General features: G+C 45.5%; 1 protein-coding gene across 2 annotated transcripts in view; it reads left to right on the top strand.

The window, feature by feature from the left end:
• Nucleotides 1-19,249, top strand: part of TICAM2 (TIR domain containing adaptor molecule 2) — a 27,853-nt gene continuing 8,604 nt past the window's right edge. Inside the window, exon 1 of one of the 2 annotated variants that reach the window (XM_069962693.1) lies at nucleotides 1-20. The gene's annotated coding sequence lies outside the window, so the exon portion shown is untranslated. Of the gene's footprint in view, nucleotides 21-3,341; nucleotides 3,431-19,249 lie in introns of those variants that run through there. The other variant, XM_069962691.1, reaches the window with a different exon arrangement.

A 19,249-nucleotide genomic window follows, 5' to 3' on the forward strand; every position in this document is an offset into this window, starting at 1 on the left:
GCCACTAAAATGAAGACCTGGTAAGACATTTTAGTTTTTGTGAGGATTTTGCAACCAGTACTCCCCTCGGTGTGGTCAACTGATTGTTACGTGGCCTTGATTATAATATCTGCCTGTAATGGTAAATTATAGGACACCAGGGCAGGTTTGTCTTAACATGGAGGGAGGAGCTGTGACCAGAACACTGTTTATAGTATACTTTGAGTCTCTGACCTAATTTCTCTAGTTTTTAAAGGATACCTATCACTAGATTTCAGAACTCGGCTTAACTTATAGCTCTCGCCTTTTAGGTCCTATGAATAGTTCCAACCCCAGGACTTAAAGGGGTAGTGTGGTGCTACGCATTTATTCACTAAATGCCACACATTACAAAGTTATACAACTTTGTAATGTGTGTTATTTAAGTCAACGGCCCCCTTCCCTGTTTTCCCCCCACCCCCGGAAATGTGGTGCATTATACTCTCCGAATTACTGTCGACCCTGGCCGCCATCTTGGGACAACAACGTAATCTTCAGGAGGCCGGCTGGACCGCTCCAGCCCTCCCTCATGCCGGCCACCCTCCAGCGTGTCAGCTGCTCAGTTGCGATTGGTTATGCTCAGCCAATTGCGGCTGAGCAGCTGATGATGTGCTGGAGGGGGGCCAGCATGAGGGAGGGCCACACTTCCACTGGTGGGGGGAACACAGGGAAGGGGGCCATTCACTTAAATAACACACATTACACAGTTTTATAACTTTGTAATGTGTGTTATTTAGTCAATAAATGTGTAGCACCGCACTACCCCTTTAATAGGATAAAATAGGAAGACCGTCAAGCAGTTTCAAATAAAATCATACAAGCACGTATTAATACCATAAGTAACAAGGATGAAATGGTAACTCATCATTAGATGACTGGAACTGGAGATGATGGTATGAATGATGATGCAAATGTGTGAATAGCCAGAAATAGAACATAAGACGACAATCAACACTGGAATGACCAAACTGACATTTCTAATCTTTCCCTCTCTCTTTCCCTAACCTAAATGGACAATAAACTGAGCTAGCTGTTCCTGTAATATACCTGCTGTAGCCCTAGACTAAAACATGGAAAAGAAACAAACAGAAAAAACAAAGACACAGAAAAACACAACTGAAGCAAAACACAGAAAGTTGAAAGTTAGAGAAAAACACTAAGGGTATGTTCACACTGAGTAAAAGAGGCAGAATTTCATGGCGGAACTTTACGCCACGGAATCCCGCCTGCCTCAGTGTGCCATAACCTGTCTATGGGAGGGCTCGCGCACCTCTGCTGCTGCCAAAGAATTGACAGGTTATTGAAAGGACGATTTGACAGGTTATTGCTTTGTGTAATAAAGGTGCACATTCGAAGAAATGGCCATCAGCTGATCGCTGTCTTTATGCAGCCGGCAGAGGAATGCATAATGTAAAATAATAAACTTTTCTCTATGCCCACCGCAGCTGCCGCTGGCACGCCTGAAGCCTGCGGAGGCAGACTGCACTTTACTATATAGTGGGCCAACACAAGAAAACATATACCACATGGTATCCATCTTTTTTTGGCATTGTGGCCAATGATGTCACTATATGACTATACAGAGTTGTTGGAAAGCTTTGTAAAATATTACTGACATAAACCTAAATCTATTTCACCCACAAAACTAAACTTAGCACCAGAAAAACGTATGTTGAGTTTAGTTTGGCTCAGCACATCTGTGAGGGGTCTGAGTTCTATAAGGATTGCATAGTGCAAGATTGTTATTCATTCATTATAAAATTGAAAATTGTTTGGCTGTAACAAAGAATGGTTTTCAAGCCTGTTCTGCTGACAGTATCACAAACACTAGTGTGTGTAATTGCTACTTTTACAGAATAAGAACTAAGACGTTGTGTACCTTGACTCCAGCTGAGATCAAAGGGAAAAGGGATAGAAAGGTGGGAGAAAGGGAAAAGAATTACTTGAAGTGATCTGAATTTCTTAAGTTGAGCACCAAAAACAATATATGTTTAGGGAGGTATTCAGGGAAGCCGGAGCAAATTCATACTCCAGCATTTCATTTATTAAAACACTGAAATGTTCTTGCAGCACCTATGGGAGCAGGTCTCTCCTGTCTGCTGTGTTCCTGAACAGCAGGCAACTGAGAAAGCTCTGACCCTGGATGTAGACATCATTAGAATGCAAGGTCAGTAACACACGTAACATCTACAGTATTGGAGTGAAATAAAGTGGGGGATATTTTTCCCTTTTCTTCATCCCTGATCATAAAGATTACAGTTTTATATCATGATCTGACATCTAACCACAGTCCCCAGTGACTGTCCAGTGAAAACATTTTTTGTGCAGCGACAATAGTGTATATGATAAAATTTTTATTTTGAGCCCTAAAAAGACAACAAAGACACAGCAAAAGTTTTGTTAGGTTGAGGACTGGGTGTTCAGATCCTCCCCAATTGTTATATAAAACCTGGACAAACAAGTGGCTTAGTGTTCCTTTTCCCATCTCAGGGCAGGAGACTAACTCTTTAATAAGTTTATGGCACCCAAGCTCTTCTTCTGGGTCGCTCCAACAATCGGTGGGAGTCTGAACACCCAGATTTGACTGATCCAAACGTTTGACGTGTCTCTCTCTGACAGTAAGGGGTCATTCACAGATTCGTAGAAATTTTGTCTGTACATGGACGGTGTTCTGCAGACTGGACCTGTTAGTTCCCCTCATCATGATTATGTAAACAAACAGTTTAAAAGTTTGTGCTAGTGTGCTGTGCAGCTGTGTCAGTACACTAGTGTGAACTTTTAAACTGTTTAGGAGCTCCCAACATCATATTTAATCATGATATTGGGAACTCCCAGGTCCAGTCCGCAGGACACCATCCATGTACAGACGCAATTCTACGGACGTGTGAATGACCTCTAACACTTCAAGGAAGCTTGTGTCTTCACAGGAAATGATTCCCCAGTTTCCAGCTTGTTTTATTTTTCTTTAACCTTCATATATTTTATTTGGAATTAGTATTTTGGGGGCTTGGTACTTGCTATTAGCTTTCCATAGAGTTATGCTGGAATGAATTCATACTGTAATGTGTGTGGGAGCACTGTAATGAGAAAATAATGTATAGCAAAAGATGAGTCAAACATTTCCTGTAAGTCGAGCTGCTGTCCCATCAATGGAAACTATTCAGTAGACTTCAGATAATATTGCTAACTTTACAGTGTGAACTATGTACCTATAAGTGGGGATTTACTCTTTGCGGTCAGCTGATCATGATGTCCCTGCAACAAGTACTTATTTCTACACAAACTTCCTCCCACATGGGTAGTAGAAGTATTCTTCCTGCTTCCTGTGAATGAGTGCTGTGTAGGAGTTCACAGACCACTCTACTTCCTACATGCAACTAAACTGCTGTATCAGCCGGGAACCTAAGCATAGGTGAGTGAGATGAATGGCCTACAGAATTAGCTTGCTTATAGGTACCACATTACAGTAACCATATCCTGTGACGGATGGTGTGATTATAATATGTTTTCTTCTTGTATAGAAACTGCACAGTTCCACAATACTACTTAGTGTAAAACACTGGAGTCTGTGATCAGGACTGGTTTTAAAGAAAACAGACCCAGGGCAAAACTGTGAGAGGAGCCCCTACTCAGTCTTGCATGCACAAATACATTGCATGCACATGAACATATACATATACCTGAATGTGTGAATTTGCTTGTCTAGCATTTGCTGAAGGTAGAGATTCAGATATTTTTACTGTCGGCTGGTTTATTTACAGCCCCTGCTGATTATGGTATTTTGCTGTTCTTATGCCAGTAAAATTGCCCAACCCCTGGCCATAGTTTCAAAACTTATCCACAGCTCCGCTACCAAACTGTTGCCTCCTGCTGTAAAAACGTACATTTAGCCTTAACATTTAGTAAATACTGATATATACACTGATCCGCCATAACATTAAAACCACTGACATTGATTATCTTAGGCAGCACCAGGATCTTGACAGCTTTGACAATGACCAAACAGTCTGAGTCCGAGCCTCTCCAAAACAGCAGGTCTGTGGGGTGTTGTAGTTGTGCAGTGATTAGTATTTATCAAAAATGGTCTAAGTTACGCTATTAAATAGTGACTACAAATTTCTAGCAAAAATTTTAGCAACTCGTTTACAGCAAATTCTCCCCTTTCTCATACACCCCCTTCAGCGCGGTTTCATTAGAAACAGCCAGGCTGTCCGTAATATTAGAACTGCAATCTCTTGCTTTGTGGAGGCAGTGACCCTGGACGTGGAAAAGGCCTTTGACAAGGTCTCCTGGCCTTTTCTTTACTCTACACTCCATCGTAGACAAATTGGCCCGATTTTTTTAAATTATATTTCGTACACACAAACAGATGCCACCTCTAAATTGACGATCAATGGACTTAACACCCTACCCTTTGATATTTTCACTTACAGACACTAGACAGGGCTGCCCCCTTTCCCCTCTCCTCTTTAACTTCGCCCTTGACCCTTTACTGTATCACATATCCCCTGTAACTCCCTCAGTAGAGTCCCTATCCTATTGTCAGGACCTTACCATGACTGCATTTGCGGACGACATCCTTCTCATTATCAAAAATTCATTGTGCTCGCTCTCCCCATTGATAGATGACCTCAAGGCTCTAGGTATACTTTTGGGCTACCATAAAAAACTGGATAAATCAGAAGTCCTACTGCTTCGAGGTCCTACTTGTCCCATTAGATGTATGTTTATCCGTTTCGCTGGTGTTCCTGCGAGATCACATATCTGGCCATAACCCTGACAAAATATCCTAACCATCTCTATAAAGCCAATATTAGACCATATATTTCCTCATTGGAAGTCTCTAACTGGCATAATTTGCCGCTGTCTTATGTTGGCAGGGCACACCTTCTTAAAATTATCGAATTCCCACGCCTTCTCTACATCTTACACTGCCTTCCTATATATCTACGTCCTAAGGAAGAACACAAAATTAATTTTCTGTTTTGCTCTTTTATTTGGAAGGGTGGAAGATGCAGAATCCCGTTTCACATCCAAAATTTAACTTCCCAGATGTTCGGGCATACAATATAGCCATTTTGCGTATAGCTATTGACTGGCTATATCAGACTAATCAGTTTACTGATTCAAAACGAGACCAACAGTTCCTTTCACGCCTTTCCTTGGCTTGTTCCCTCCACCAACCTTTTCGCTCTATGCTTGAGTACTGCAGGCTCAACTCTTTGTTAGGGTAGCTTCACACGTACCGACTCGCAGCGTTAATAACGCTCCGAGTCGGCTAGGTACTGGCAGATCACTTTCACTACATACACACAGCGGTCTGAACGCTCACATAAGATAATCAGGTATTTACCTTACAGCCAATACCTGGAAATGCAACTACAAATACTCCATAGATCATACTTGTCATCAGGGGACACAAAATGGGTATTTATCAATCTGACAACTGTTTTAGGTGCCGAGAGGGAGGGACGGGCATCTACCCCTGTCTGTGGGATTGTCCTGTGGTCCGCTCCTTTTGGATTCGCATTCACACATTTGCTACTACTCACTTGATTAATTACATCCCTATAGGCCCGATATAGGCAATATTTGGTTTCATAGACACCTGTGACTTTCCTTGCTCTGCGGGGGACAGAAAACTCTTATATATGCTCTCGGCTGCAAGTGTGAAAACTATACTACACACTTGGAATCACCCATCTGCTCCTCAATTTCAACTATTCTTAGAAAAACTTTCCTTTATTATGAAAATGGATTGGGTGGAGGCCTTGCAGAGGAAGAAGACTCACGTGGACTGTTGGGGGAGTTACATTGTTATATTACCTTTACCGATACAACGTTCCATTAAGGAATGTTTCTACTTAACCATGTGGTATCAGAAAAGGATATTGGCTGAGGATCCTCCTATTGACCTGGGGTGAGCCGGAGTGTCCCGTGCACTTCATCTGGAGGTCCAAACTGGACCTCTTGCGAGAGCTCCAGTTGTTCTGTTTGTTACGTTTATGTATGAGTTTTAACTGAACACTCTGAATATTCTTTATCTACTTGCAATTTGACAGGTATTTTTCCATGTCATAGACAATACCCAGTTTAACAACTGCTTTTCTTATACCTGTTTATATAAAAAGCGATCACTGTTTGATTGCTGTTATATGTTTTGTATGTTTTGGAAAAACTAATAAAAACATAAAAAAAAAAAATGGTCCAAGGAACCAGGTGAACCAGGTTGAGGGGGCACAAGTGCCCAAAGGTCACTGATGCAGAGTGGATGCAAAGCTTAGCTTGTCTAGTCCAGTATAACAGAACTATTGTAGCTTGAGGCGCTAAAATAATTTTAAAAAATGACGGTACACAGCTGGATTGTAGAGCAATGGAGGAAGGTGGCCTGTTTTGATGAATCAGATTTTCTTTTACATCATGGGGGTGGCCAGTACATAGAAGCTGCTTACCTGGGGATGTAATAGCATCAGATCCATTATGGGAAAAAGGCAAGCTGATGGAAGACTGATAGTCAACCGAGCATTCATGTGAATGTGGATTTTATACACACTACTTACCTAGACATTCTTGTACACCAAGTTCTTGACATTTCCTAATGGCAGTGGATTCCACGGCAGAGCTCTCCACCACAGAATCCTGCTGTGTCAGTGTCCTGCAGTATCTGAACAGGAGGGCGTGCGCGCCTGCGCTTCTTTCCCTCTCCGCTCAAAGAATTGACATGTAAATTCTTTGAGCAGAGAGCGACGGGAGCGGAGACAAACGCGCTCTCCCATTCAGACACTGCAGGACACTAAGCACGGCGGTATTCCGCCGTGAAATTCTGCTGTTTTTTCTCAGTGTGTACTGGGCCTTAGAGTATATTCACATGTGGCAAATGCCAAGAGTTTGGCCACATTCACCCATCCTTGATCCTGTCTGTAGCTGTACACAGACAGCTACAGACAAGACTGCAGCAACGTAGATTACAAAATGAACACAACTGCATTGATTTCAGACACGCTGAAAAGTTTTTGGGCATGAACTGCTGGTTATAGCAGGGGTCTGCCACAAGGGTTGAAGGTTGAGAGCCCATATTAGATAGACCTGCAATCTTTGAAAGGGGTTGGCCATTTGTTCATTGTACAGTATTACTGCACTTACTGACAGCAGCTCCCTGTGTAACTCAGAGCTAAACTCATACACCCCTCCTCCAGGCTGGGCATAAGATGAGAGAAGCATGGAGAAGCATGTGACTATGCCCGTTCTCAGTTTCCTTCATAGGCAGGCTCAGTGGTGGACACAGAAGGTGGAGCAGTGTTTCATGCTTCTCCATGTGGGCCATCTTAAAGACAGAATCACCACAGAGCAGAAGGACACTGCCTTAAGGCCCTATTCCACGGGTCGTTTAGAGCAGTGATTTTCAACCTTTTTTGAGCCGCGGCACACTTTTTATACTTAAAAAATCCAGGGGCACACCACCAACCAAAATGGCACAAAATGGCACTAAAACAGTACATATTATGCATTTAGTTAATAATATAGATTCTAAATGTATTTATACTCACTCAGTGTGAAACCTGGGCCTGTTTTCTTCTCCCCCCTGTGCTTCTCTCCACCATACTTCTCCCCCCTACTTCTCTCCTGTGCTTCTCTCCACCATACTTCTCCCCCCTGCTTCTCTCCTGTGCTTATCTTTACCATACTTCTCCCCCCTGCTTCTCTCCTGTGCTTCTCTCCCCCATGCTTCTCTGCACCATACTTCTCCCCACCATACTTCTCCTCCTGCTTCTCTCCTGTGCTTCTCTCCACCATACTTCTCCCCCCTGCTTCTCTCCTGTGCTTCTCTCCACCATACTTCTCCCCCATACTTCTCCCCCCTGCTTCTCTCCACCATACTTCTCCCCTGTGCTTCTCTCCCCCATGCTTCTCTCCACCATACTTCTCCCCCCTGCCACTCTCCACAATACCTCTCCCCCCTGCTTCTCTCCCCCATGCTTCTCTCCATCATACTCCCCCCTGCTTCTCTCCCCAATGCTTCTCTCCCCTATGCTTCTCTCCTGTGCTTCTCTCCACCATACTTCTCCCCCCTGCTTCTGTTCTGTGCTTCTCTCCCCCATGTTTCGCTGCGCATTGCCGGGGAACAAAACACAGGGGCACCATAGTTTGGGGAACTTTCCCCGCGGCACACCCGACCATGTGTCGCGGCACACTAGTGTGCCACGGCACACTGGTTGAAAATCACTGGTTTAGAGGAGCAATATCGTTCGTATTCGGCCGATAACGGCCGCTACGAACGATATTCGTCCCGTGGACATCGTTCATGTCGGCTGATCGTTGCAGTCGCTTGTTTTTCAACATGTTGAAAAACAAGCGACTGATATAGCAGCGATCTGCTGCCGTCGCTCCGTTGAATAGGGCCGTCGGCAGCAGATGCTGCTATATCCTATGGGCTGCCCGGACGATCAGCGATCCCCCGGGCAGCCCCCCCAGCAAATCCCCGCCGCCCCTCCCGCACTCACCCGCTCGCTGACGCCGCGTTGAATAGCGGCGGCAGCAAGCGGGGAACGAGGAGCAAACGAGCGCTAATAGCGCTCGTTTGCTCCTACAAACGACTCGTGGAATAGGGGCATGAAGGAGGGGCCCCAACCCTGCGTATACTTACATCTGTGCTGCTTATGATCTGGGACATTTCCTCCAGTCCAGCTGCCAGCTATATCTTCGGGCCCATTAATTTGTCATTTGCCATTCAAAGGCTAATCAGTGAGATCAGCGCTTATTTGCGGCCCCCACGACCAACAAAACACCACACCTAAAAGTACCCTTAAAATCTAAGAACTTCTGTGGCTGGGTTCACACTACGTATATTTCAGGCAGTATTTGGTCCTCATGTCAGGTCCTCATAGCAATCAAAACCAGGAGTGGATTAAAAACACAGAAAGGATCTGTTCACACGATGTTGAAATTGAGTGGATGGCCGCCATATAACAGTAAATAACTGCCATTATTTCAATATAACAGCCGTTGTTTTCAGATAATAGCAAATATTTGCCATTAAATGGCGGCCATCCACTCAATTACAACATTATGTGAACAGAGCCTTTCTGTGTTTTCAATCCACTCTTGGTTTTGGTTGCTATGAGGACCCGACATGAGGACCAAATACTGCCTGAAATATACTGTGTGTGAACCCAGCCTAAAGGTAATGATTCACATAGCAGGAGCTAGTTGGCCATAAAGTGACCACAATGCAGCTAAACTGTGCCAACATGCACCACCATGGCTGTGTGATTTTTTTAAAAAGCTTTTTACCTGCAAAAGTGTGATTACAGGGTCATAATTATTTAGGATAACAACTTGCAAAACCACACAGCCATCAACCATCAACAGAAAACTACAATGAACAGAATGTCTGCATGGGTTCTTCTACTGCCCCCTGGCCGCATACAACTTGAGACATTACCCATCGCCACTAGTTACGGTGAGGGCTCATCACTCTGCAGCCAGTATCATACGTCTGCTAGTCCAACGTGCAGTCAGGACAATAAGAAGTACAGTATAGCTTGTGTCGCTGCCACTTAATTTAGCAATTAGTATGGTCACACCAGTCAGAACCTGCCCATTAGACATCAGGGTCATTCTGAGAAAACTGCAATTATGGTATAACACATAAACAGATCCTGTGGGAATGTACTCTATAAGTGCCAAAAACAGCAACTTTATTTCACTGCTATATGATGTAACCACAAGATTACATAAAGGTTTACAAGCAGGCGCAACTAATCATGCAGTAGCATGAGTCAATGGAACATTCTAATTAGAATATAAAGTACAGATTATACATGAGAACTGTAAATATTTTTACCTTTATAGACTGTTACATAACCTGTGTATTAGCAGAAGAACAGTTTCTCCAAGGTCAGAGGACAATATTATCTTCTTACAGGACAGAGCTGGACATGAATGGATAATATGAGGATGTACCAATTTGGTCAATCTAGTTATTATTATCTCAGGATAGATATACTGTATGTTTATCCCAGGAATGTTTAAATTGTCTTAATGTGGACTTCCAAGTATATTCCAAGCATCTACTACTATTTCAGTAAAATTACATTTTCTCATGTTGCTTCTTCTTCTCCTCTGTAAAATGTGTATACTCCCTGAAGTCATTACAAGTGAAAGTTCGCATATAATATGTAAGCCAATTGTACAAGAAGATTTTATTTAAAAATATCTATGAATTAATATATCTGTTATAAAACAGGTATTTTTTAGTAGCAGATACAGTTAGTTTTACAACAGCCTCTACTGTTTCCTAGGCAGACTGCTGGCTTTTAAAACTGTTACCTATAACACAAAAATATTTATGGACACACCACCTTTTACAAAGCTACACCTTACCACTATAATTAAAAGTGGATATCACTATTAATACATAGCTTTGAAAAAGAGAGAGGGAGAGAGAATGAGAATGTCAAGCTCACAGTATTAGGCTAGGTTCACACAGCCGTAGTTCTCGCCGCAGAACTACGGCCGTAGTTTTGCGGTGTGTAACATAGCCTTATGTGCAATGGGATCCCGGCCGGAGCGTACGCACATCGTCATGCGGCGCCGAAAAAAACTGACAGGTCAGTTTTATGCGGCCGGAATTCAGTGAATTCCAGCCGCAGAAAGACCTGTTAGTGCACACAGTGAAGCGAGCGGCTCCGGACGCTCGCTTCACTGTGTGCTATGGGAAGCTCTGATGCGGGCGCGCGCTAATGTGCCCGCATCAGAGCTCCACGGCCGGACGGATCATCCGGCCGGTGCTTAAGTACCGGCCGCGATGATCCGGGCACAGAACGGACGGTCTAATAAGCCGTGTGAACATAGCCTTACGGCATTGTTCATTTAGTTGACCTGTCCTTACACTGACATTGCCTGAAGACTGCAGGACCCTTGTGACCAGTAACTTGCATAGCCTTCTGTACTGATGTCATACCAGTCCGCATTTGAGAGGATGGCTGCAAACAGATAAGACCCTATTAGACTAGATTGATCTAGCGATCGTTCCTCCAGCCCTAGATGCAGAATTACAGAGCTGTGTAATAGGCTCAGTAAATAAGCCCTGATTAAACAGATTTGCATTCATTTACCGGGCAGTTCAGGTCATATGACTCTTACAGCTCTGGCAGGCATGGACCCCGCTATTACACCTCAATTTTTAGCTCCATACATTGCTATCAGAAGCTCATAGCAAGGAATATTGCAATGCACCACTTCCCTCAATCAAGTCCCAATTGGACTTCAGGTGCCGCACAATTAAATCAAAACATTTAAATTTCCCAGGTGTGGCAACTGTACAGTAGCGAGGGTTAGGTTGTATTGTTTTAGCACAGAAAGTACAGACCCATGGTACGTCATAACATAGTTACCAATGCATTGAAGAAAAAAAAAACTGTGCTCTGCAAAGGACTCAGTAACATTTAACCAAAAAGTAATTCACATAATGCAGCAATATCAAGTTTTTTTTTGAAAATACATATCAAAACTATTGATGGATTTTTTCTTTAGTACACATGGTCAGACTGTGGAATTTTGCCACTATTTTGGCAACATGGCAGTGTAAACTGGGATTTGATGCACCATGGAAATAGGCTAGTGCTGTCGTATCAGGATGTTATGTGACCCACACAAACTTATCATCCCATTTCTCTAGCACTGCATATCTATCTATCTATCTATCTATCTATCTATCTATCTATCTATCTATCTATCTATCTATCCATACATACATATACATTTATTAAGTCTAGTGCAAGTGGCGCAAAGGGGCCCAATACCAATGAAATATTCGCCAAACAGACGTTTGCATAAATTTATGTGCATCAGCTCCCCTTGGTGGCTATACCAGATAATATGTGTCCCCCTATACATATATACAGATATATTTATATGTGTGTGTGTGTGTGTGTGTACACTATTGAATTTACTTTTTCCAGCTGCTTGGTCTAAGAAGTCTTATTTGTACTAAAATGATCCATTACAGTCCCCAGTTACTATTTAACGGGTTACACATAGATTCCTTTTAGTTTTCTGTACACACATAGGCAGACTTAAATTGCCAGTTTACTAGAAAATTGTTGATGACAAATATAATGTGTAACCGGTTGCTTTTGATAATAGTCTGAGAAGGCTATAACCACACAGATTTATAGAAAAATAAGAGATTTATTACATAGAATTATACTTAGCTGCAGTTACAGATGGTACAGATGCATGGTTGTTCCTTCCACAATGAAATGGGGAGCCCCATTGTATATTATGGACTAATATACACCCATTTTGCTCGATGACAGGGTGCTGGGCACCTTCCATCCATGGTCCCAGCTGAGGCTGACTAGAAGCTACATACCCCCGATCTTTATAGTAAGTTTGGGTGGGGGGTGATGTGCTTCCAGAAATGTCTATGTAGACCACTGATGACCATGAATGGAAGTTTCCCAGGCCCTGTACATGTTTACCAAGCAAAATGTGGTTGTACAATTACAGCTACATGCATTCGGGCAATAACAACAACTGTGTCCTCCAATGTTGACACTACTGGGGAGGTTTATGGCCGAACAGTTGACATAACAATACATCTACCTATTCCCATGCACATAGCTAAATACAAACCAATCCCACTTACACAGCCAGCTAAGATAGATAGATAGATAGATAGATAGATAGATAGATAGATAGATAGATAGATAGATAGATAGATACAAATAAGACATGAAAACACTACATTCCTTCCTATCACATGAATAAGACACTTTAGCAATCTGAAATAAACCCATCCGGTTACACTCCACCCCTTGTCTTATTGATGTGATTTAAGGAAGTTACAAAACATTATTTGTGATGTCATAGATTTGGTATCATCCTCATTTGAACATGTAATTATTCACATACTATTCTCTTCATTTTATACTTCCCCTCCTGTTTCTAAACCTTTGTGTAATAAACTAAATTTGAGACCATGACAAGTACATATAAGTAATGACACTTCCCACCCCTTGGTCCATAATGGACATGAGGTTGCTGTAGGACAATATTTCACTATTTCTTATTTGTCTATCACAGAAATTACCTTGGCACTGACTGGGCTAAAAACCAAAACTGGAAAAGACTGGTGTGCTGGATTATCAGTCATAGCAATGAAAAAATGTCTCTTTAGTTCGTAAATGTCTCTCTTTATAGATGTCTTTGCAAGTTGATTGGTCTGTCTCAGTCCTTCCCCCTCCTCTCTCTCAGGTCAGGGGGGTTGCAGATATGGCTGGAGGTGCAGACTCTAGAGCCCCTTTCTGTGGCAGTGCTGTGCCTGGTGAGGGTCATTTTTCTCCATCATCTTGGCACCTCGGCAGACAGTCATCTCAGGTTGTCGCCTCTTCAGGCTCATCTGCACTTTGCACTTTGCTGAAGATGGAGTTAGAGACAGACCATAGCAGATAAACATTCAAGCTGTATGGGGTGGGCTCAGCAACTCAGTCTCAGTCACACAAGAGCAGAATATCATGACTTGCAGCGTCCTTGATGGCTCTTGTATCTCTTTATGGTGTTTGTTCTTCACCACCCCTTCATTACATGAATGAAACCACAGTAACAAATGTCACACTCTAATTTTGTCAATCCAACACCTTCCTCTAGTAACATTGGCCAGTCAGCACCTGAGGATTTCTGTTATAGAACAAACAAGACAAACACATATTGTCCTCCTATATGTAACGCCTGGAGTAGTGGATCCACTGGACCGACAGCAGCGATGGCACTAACCTCACCAGGGGGCGGAGTCTAAGGGGCCGCTGGTTTTCACCAGAGCCCGCCGCAAGGCGGGATGGACTTGCTGCGGCAGGCGACCCCCAGGTCGCTACCCCTGGCTTGGTTGCTGATGTCGGCAGGCGAGGCGTGGCAGGAGATGGCACAGGCAATGGTCTGCAGGTGAGAGCGCACGTGACAGGCTGACCACGGGAACAGATGGAGTGACAGGGGAACAGGAACCAGGAACAGGGACTTGGGACCAGGTAACGGATAGGACTCAGGAACAGGGACTTGGGACCAGGTAGCGGAATAGGACACAGGAACAACAGGGGGCTGGGCCAACGCTATGGGAAGCATGTAGAGGCTCCAACACTAAGGACAGGGCATGCTGGGATTTATAGGGGAGTGATTGGTGCCACTAACCAATTAGGAGCGCACTGCCCCTTTAAATCTGAGACAGCCGGCGCGCGCGCGCCCTAGGAGGCGGGGACGCGCGCGCCGGCCGGCACAGACCGCGACATGCACGGAGGAGAGGTGAGGTGCCCCAGGGGCCGAAGCAGCAGCAGCGCCGGGTCCCTACACAAGGACCCCGGCGGCTGCACGGGACAGGAGGCGGTCGCGGCGGCCACCCGGGACGCGGGAAGCCGCCGCGGCCGTGACAGTACCCCCCCCTTTGGCCTCCCCCTCTTTCTTGCCTGCAAATGGCACAGGAAGCCACAAAGTCTTTGACATCTTGGGATAGACTGGGCCACCAGTAGTGGCGAGCGATCCGTTGGCCGGTCTTACGGACTCCAGGGTGGCCGGCCTCCAACGAGGAATGTCCCCACTTCAAAATACCTCTTCGAAGCGCAGGGTGAACAAGAGTCTTTCCGGGGGGTACTCTCCGAAGAGTGGAGGTGACGACTGGTACTAGGCGATCAGGCGGTAAAACGTGGCAAGGGAATGTGAGTCTGTGGACGAGGTCCTTCTGTAAGTTCTCCCGGTGGTGAGAGGACATGACCTCAGTCTTGGGTACGGAGAGAGGGTACACCTCGGCAGAGAAGGCATCCGCCGTGTCCTGGTCTTCTGCCGGTAGGCCGGATAGAGGCTTGGCTGGGACAGAAAACGACATAGTACACTTGATCTGAGGTGACTTGAGACACTGGTTGGAACAGTCCTGACCCCAACTGAGAATCTCCCCGGTTCTCCAGTCCAGCTGAGGGGCATTTTCTTGCAGCCACGGGAGTCCCAGGAGGACCGCGGGGGAAGAATGGGGCAGGACGTAGAAGGATATCTCTTCTTGATGTAAAGGACCCACCTGGAGGACTAAAGGTGCGGTCTGGTAGTACACACGGTCGGTAAGAATTTCGCCCGTGACCGAGGAGATAGTCAGGGGCCTGGCTAGTCGGGTCACGGGTAGCCGCCATCTTTGGACCAATGTTGCCGCAATAAAAATGCCTGCTGACCCAGAATCGAGGAAGGCAGTAGTCTGATGATTTTGTCCTGAGGGAGTCTTGATGGAAACTGGCATAGACAGACTTGGAAAGGTGGCATTCACACCTAGGGACACCTGTCCCACCGGACCTAGGTGCGAGCATTTTCCGGATGTTTGGGGACGTAGGGGACATCCCAGCCGGAAGTGATCGGAACCACCGCAATAGAGACAGAGATTCCGCTCCAGGCGCCGGATTCTTTCATCAGGCGTCAGGTGAGCCCGTTCCACCTGCATAGGAATCTCAGGAGAGGGCTGGGACATCGAAAGGTCAGGATTCTGGAAAACCGGCGCCAGCTGGGGATGGCGACGGGAACGGCTTAGTAAATGTTCATGCCGAACCTCCTCCTCCCTCTCCGAAAAACGAGTATCAACTCGGGTGGCCAGTAGAATGAGTTCGTTCAGGGAGGTAGGCAGGTCTCGGGCAGCGAGCACGTCTCTCACTCGACTAGACAGACCCTTCTTGAAGGTGGCCAATAGGGCGGCCTCGTTCCAGTCCAATTCAGCTGCCAGGGTGCGGAACTGGATGGCGTAGTCACCAACAGAGGAGCTGCCTTGAGAGAGGTTGAGGAGAGCAGTCTCAGCTGAAGAAGCACGGGCAGGTTCCTCAAAGACGGAGCAAAACTCGAATAGGAAGGCCCGGAGATTGGCAGCAACAGGATCATCACGGTCCCACAGTGGCGTGGCCCAGGCCAGGGCTCTACCTTCCAATAGGCTGATGATGAAAGCCACTTTAGAGCGCTCGGTGGAAAACTGACTACTCAAAAGTTCAATGTGCATGGTGCACTGAGTCAAGAATCCTCTGCACAACTTAGAGTCCCCAGAGTACTTGCTTGGGAGAGCCAGTCGGAGTGAAGAAGAAGCGTCAGGAGGTGGTGTGCGCTGGGCAGTAGTCTGCTGCTGTAAGGCGGTAGTGAGTTGCTGGATCTGCTGCGACTGTTTCTGGATTTGTTGCACCTGCTGAGTGACCACTCTGGCGACGTCACGGAGATCAGGCACCTCGCCGGGATCCATGGTTGGAGCCTACTGTAACGCCTGGAGTAGTGGATCCACTGGACCGACAGCAGCGATGGCACTAACCTCACCAGGGGGCGGAGTCTAAGGGGCCGCTGGTTTTCACCAGAGCCCGCCGCAAGGCGGGATGGACTTGCTGCGGCAGTCCCCAGAGTACTTGCTTGGGAGAGCCAGTCGGAGTGAAGAAGAAGCGTCAGGAGGTGGTGTGCGCTGGGCAGTAGTCTGCTGCTGTAAGGCGGTAGTGAGTTGCTGGATCTGCTGCGACTGTTTCTGGATTTGTTGCGCCTGCTGAGTGACCACTCTGGCGACGTCACGGAGATCAGGCACCTCGCCGGGATCCATGGTTGGAGCCTACTGTAACGCCTGGAGTAGTGGATCCACTGGACCGACAGCAGCGATGGCACTAACCTCACCAGGGGGCGGAGTCTAAGGGGCCGCTGGTTTTCACCAGAGCCCGCCGCAAGGCGGGATGGACTTGCTGCGGCAGGCGACCCCCAGGTCGCTACCCCTGGCTTGGTTGCTGATGTCGGCAGGCGAGGCGTGGCAGGAGATGGCACAGGCAATGGTCTGCAGGTGAGAGCGCACGTGACAGGCTGACCACGGGAACAGATGGAGTGACAGGGGAACAGGAACCAGGAACAGGGACTTGGGACCAGGTAACGGATAGGACTCAGGAACAGGGACTTGGGACCAGGTAGCGGAATAGGACACAGGAACAACAGGGGGCTGGGCCAACGCTATGGGAAGCATGTAGAGGCTCCAACACTAAGGACAGGGCATGCTGGGATTTATAGGGGAGTGATTGGTGCCACTAACCAATTAGGAGCGCACTGCCCCTTTAAATCTGAGACAGCCGGCGCGCGCGCGCGCCCTAGGAGGCGGGGACGCGCGCGCCGGCCGGCACAGACCGCGACATGCACGGAGGAGAGGTGAGGCGCCCCAGGGGCCGAAGCAGCAGCAGCGCCGGGTCCCTACACAAGGACCCCGGCGGCTGCACGGGACAGGAGGCGGTCGCGGCGGCCACCCGGGACGCGGGAAGCCGCCGCGGCCGTGACACTATATGTCTCTAATCATTCTACCGTTATTGCTAAATACTTTAAGGCTCTCAGGTATCTCATTAATATCAATAAAAGTACATATTTCTGTTATAGCAAGAGGGAGTATAAAACATGTCAACTTTCCTTTACCATCTGTAAAATTTGATAAAATTTAGTACATCACATTTTAGATCGTATCATGTATAAATTTTCACAATGCAGGCAGGTTACTTTTACATTTTATCTGTCATATAACCCCAACATACGACTCATAGAACTATTCATCAGTCTGAGCCATCTATACATACAGGTAATACAACTATACATACAGCTCATAGAATGATCTAAATAGATCACTCTATTGCTTTCAGCTGAGTTTAAAATCGCTGCGCAAACGTTTAGAAACATATAACATATGGCAGTACAGACAAACAATAGACATACATGGGCCCATTCACAACAGTCTCACAGGAAGTGCAAAGTCACTTCCAAAAAACAAAAAAAAAAACAAAAACAAGAGTTCTTATCAACTCTAACTGGAGCTCCAAACAAAAACCAAAAACCTAAATGCGCATTTTTATTCAGTCTGGTGACTCACTGAACTACAATCCCCAGTATAACCAAACAACACATGTGGATAGCACTACAAAAAAAGAACATTAAGTTTTACTCTGGCCAGGACTCAACAGGTGATACCAAACCTGGCTTCTCTGCTAGGATGGCCACTTACTCCTGCAAACAAACAAATCATTAGTTGTAATTAGGGGAAGAAAAACATTAGCAGGAGGTGTCTCTTTACTTCTGTTCTTCTCTCAACAGCTGCAGAATACAAAACAATAAGGAAAACATAACATGTACACAATACAAAAGTACTGACATTTGGCCAATTTGTTACCACGTGGATTTAAATTAATGTTAAAGGATATCCATTACATCCCAGGTTATACACATACTATATATAGCAATACTCCAAGAACCTGCAGATAAAACACAGACATATTAGTTATATCATAGATTAAATAATCCCATGAAGTCATCATGTTCCATCAGATTAACCTTTATCTGACTGGTCCACATACAGAAAATACAAACACTAAAACAATGGACAACACTTTGCACAGGGATTAAGTCTATAAATCTCACCACCAGATATCCATCAACTTTCCTTCAAATGACAAACAGAGTCCCCAACTTATATCATTCTAGCCAATATATTCATGATCTTCATTAGTTTCAAATGTGAATATCTAGTAATATTAGACTTGTTGTCAAAACTCCACCAACTCCATGCTACTAATATAATCCATAGATCAGCTTCAGAGACTGAACAAAGACTTTTACCTGACAAGCTGCTGCTCACTCTGCTCTTCTAGATACAGAGAGAAAAACTTTTCTGCAGTGCAAATACACATGCAACGTCATATACAGGCCATTACAACACAAATATACAAGCCTTCATTTAAGGCTGGAAGTTACACTTCACTATCGCACTGTTACCTTCTACACATTCGCCGTTCCAATACCGGTAATACAATAACATCCATTCTTACCTGCCAATAACACACAACTTCTACTCATCCTCTTTGCAAACACATTACTACAGGTTTCACATCTCTCTTAACTCTTAACATGAGTTACTTCAAACCTATAAAGCAACACACTGCGGCCACTCATTGGCCAAAACCTGGTGAGGAGCCTGCTCCCACCCTACAATCTCCACATCCATGAAGCCCACTTGCTTCACTTCTTTTTCTTGTATGTCTCTCTCAATTCGCGCCAGCAGACAGATCCATCCCACATCTGCTGCGGTCTTCTGCCATTCAAAAGACATAACAAGGCACCACCAGCCGACTGGGGTCTGTCAGCTGAAATGGTGTCACCATCTCGAGTGCTGGGTGCCCAGGGTCGCGAACTATACACCCACCAGGGGACTGGACTCGCTTTG

The sequence above is a fragment of the Dendropsophus ebraccatus genome, chromosome 3 (assembly GCF_027789765.1).
Source record: "Dendropsophus ebraccatus isolate aDenEbr1 chromosome 3, aDenEbr1.pat, whole genome shotgun sequence".
NCBI lineage: Eukaryota > Metazoa > Chordata > Amphibia > Anura > Hylidae > Dendropsophus > Dendropsophus ebraccatus.